Source organism: Hippopotamus amphibius, chromosome 9 (genome assembly GCF_030028045.1).
Source record: "Hippopotamus amphibius kiboko isolate mHipAmp2 chromosome 9, mHipAmp2.hap2, whole genome shotgun sequence".
Classification (NCBI taxonomy): Eukaryota; Metazoa; Chordata; class Mammalia; order Artiodactyla; family Hippopotamidae; genus Hippopotamus; species Hippopotamus amphibius.
This window is the reverse complement of record NC_080194.1, coordinates 39,939,571-39,942,952: the sequence shown is the minus strand read 5'-3', so window position 1 is coordinate 39,942,952 and position 3,382 is coordinate 39,939,571. Positions and strand designations below refer to the sequence as shown.

The 3,382-nt window shown below is 40.3% G+C and overlaps 1 pseudogene; it reads right to left on the bottom strand.

The window, feature by feature from the left end:
* Positions 1-2,053: 2,053 nt before the first annotated feature.
* LOC130860831 (olfactory receptor 51G1-like) lies at positions 2,054-3,002 on the bottom strand (annotated as a pseudogene).
* Positions 3,003-3,382: the final 380 nt, after the last annotated feature.

The window sequence follows — 3,382 nt, the reverse complement described above, 5'->3', positions numbered from 1 at the left end:
ATAAACTACATGGACAGATCTCAACATAATCCTGCTGAGAGGAAAAAGCCAAACCAATAACAAAAAAAGCATATAGTTTAGGAATACAGTTATGTGATATTTTAGAATGGTGCAAACTAATCTGTGGTAACTAAACCATCTCAGTGTTTCAGACAGTTTGGGTGGAGAAAGCTACCAGGGAAGGAATCCAAAAAAGCAACAGGGGACTTTTGGAGGTAATGGATATGTTCATTATCTTGATTGTGGTGATGATTTCTTAGGTGTTTACGTATCAAATTTACCAAACTGTACACTGTAAATATGTGCAGTTTTTATGTGTCGATTATATCTCAAAGCTCTTAAAATTAAAATAAAATGTTCCTGAAAAAGACATGAATGGGGTATCATAGGTCATGAGGAGGGTTAGCTAACCTAACAGAGTGTGTGGTAGAAAGGTAACAAAAGGTATCTTCAGTGCCTTGCTAATAGGCCTGCATGTGTGGGGTGGGGAGCAGTACAGGGATGTCAAAGGGAAAAGGGCATTGGACGTTTCAAGCAAAGTTATAGGATGAACTAATAATGGTCAGGTGCTAGAAACTACATGTGTTCATGGGCACTTCAACTGTTTTTGTGTTTCTGGAATGCAGGATGAGATGAAGTCAGGTCAAGAAAGGCTTTATTTGCCATGTTGAATATTTCATTTTTCTAATCTCCACTTAAAACTCATCACTTCAAAGTTATGTCTCTTGATATCCCACCAATGAAATGCACGCATCTTCTTTGTGTCTTCATTCTAATCTGTGCTGTCTGCCACCATAATACCTTCATTTACTGGAGAATTATATGTTTACAATCCCATTTCCCCTCATGATTTAAACATTCACACTGAGCATGTGAAAGTGATATTCCAATTTAGTTTCTTTATACTTTGAATAGGAAGTGGCTCAGCATAGATGAATAAATATGATTTAAATGAATGACTCTGTAAGGGAGAAATCAAATATTGGTAATACATGTCCCTTCTTTCCATCCCAACAGCATAAATAACTAGAGTACAAGTTGACATGAAGTATTAGCACGTGAGTGACAGACTTACTTGACCTGGTAATGATTATGTTTGTAATAGAGCAGTTCTATCATAGAAGTTAGCTACAGGTTTAGTCCAGAAAGAAAGAGACCATGACAAAGTGAGCAAATCAGTTTCTCTAGCTTTGACTTGTTTATGAAAGCCTGGTCAACTCTCAAAAAAATGGCCTTGCAGGATGACAACTTTGCATATTTTTCAAATCTTTCTTAAAATTCAGATAAAATTCAGTTGTACATGGTATCCATCATTCAAAGACTATAACACGGTAGTTTATGAGGGCACAGAATATCCCATGTATCAATTAGGGAGTGAGGAGCACTGCTTTAACTACATTCAGAAGGCTGAAGAATATTGGAGGCTGTGTCCACCCTTCATATGTCATGGAGCTTAAAGAAATGCTGGGCAGCATAAGATTCACCTAGTGACACACTTCGGTTTATTATGATGATTAATGTATTTCTTTCTTTAAATGCACTTCAATTTTTAAGTATTCTACTTGGTTTATATTTTCCAGTGTAACCCATATCTCTAGATAGTATGCAAATTTTAAGAAAAAGATATTTTAATTTCACATGTTTTCCAAATTTTCAGAAAGTACAACCAAGTGAGGCTGTCTTGAGTTTAATTTTGTATGATGCTAGATTTTCAGTTGGAAGTGATCTTAGATGTCATGTTTGAATCCTACTCTTCTAATTTGCTTGCTTTTACATGAAAATGATACTCTCAGGAAGCTGTCAGTTTCCCCTGTAATAGTCTGAGATTTTTAGAGACGGATAATGAATTTTTCAAATATGAAATGTTTTATTTTATTGTTTTTTTTCATTAAGCAGGCACTGTATTGATAGCTTGAAAAATACCATAATGTATTTAGGTCAGTGTTTTTGAAGAATCAATTGATAGATCAGATGGAAGGTAATCTCTGCCTCCTCTCGGAGACGTCTTCAGACAATAGGCTGACTATCATAACCAAAATTTTATCCCTGCGGCTCAGCGCTTTCTGGGGTGGAGCATCTTCAGAATGCATACTCGAATCTCTTTGGTTTTGACACTGTAGACAATTGGGTTGAGCATTGGAGGTAGAAGAAAGTGCAGATAGGAGAGAAGCATGTATATCTGAGCTGGAAGCTTCTTTTCCCCAAAGCGATGGATCATAGACAGGCTGACCACTGGGGTATAAAATAATAGTACAGCACAAATATGAGAAATGCAAGTATTGAAGGCTTTCAGCCTCCCAGCATTGGAAACAATGCTCAATACTGCCTTCAAAATTAGCATATAGGAGAGGAGAATGAGGACAGCATCCACCCCCAATGTGGAGAGCATGACAAAGAGCCCAAGGCCACTGTTGACAAGAGTGCTGGAACTGGCCAGCCTTAGAACATCAGGGTAAACACAATAAGAGTGAGACAGAGCATTCACAGGCTGGAACCGCAGTCTTCCAAGGAGGACGGGCAGCGGCAGATGAAGGGCAGCACTACGGATCACACTGGCCAGCCCAATGGCCCTGATGCACTTGGTGGTGAAGATGGTGGCATAGCGTAAGGGCTCTCGGATAGCCACACAGCGGTCAAAAGCCATGGCCAACAGCACAGCTGATTCAGTTACTGAGAATGTGTGGATGAAGAAGAGTTGTGTAAAACAGACTGCAGCTCCCACCTTCCTTTGGCTCAGGAGAAAGACGGCTGCCATGGAAGGCAGTGTAGAAGCTGCGAGGCCCAGGTCAGCCATTGAGAGCATGGAGAGGAAGAGGTACATGGGGGTGTGGAGGCTGGGCACAGTCTTGACAATGTACAGTATGGTGATGTTGCCCAGCAAAGAGAGAATGTAGATGAAGCAGACAGGAATCACTGTCCAGCAATGAGCAGTCTCCAGTCCTGGGAAATCCATCAGTATGAAGAAGAAACGGGCTGGCATTGCTGTTGTTCGGAATTGCCATAACTCTGAGACGCGGTTGCCCTTTGAAAATGATAAAGATAGAAAGTGTTATTCTTTCACAGCATTTTCCTATCATCTCATCCCACATGCACCCGTGGCCCATGCCTGCAGTGTAACATTGTTCTTCTTTGCTTCTCACAGTACTGACTCCTACTCCTGTAGCCACTCTCCTAGGGTATAATGCTGCCTCTCTTCTTGGTGGTTTGTCCTAGTTTTCAGAAGCAACTTTGGCCTTTTATAAGGAGAGAATCCCTTCCCTATATGAACGTATTTCAAGGTACAAAAATTGCCAAGGGAAGCTCTGTATTGAGAGCACAGGATCCATGTGCCTAATCAAAATCAGTTTTTGTGCCATAATAACAGGGTTTTAAAGAGACTGAG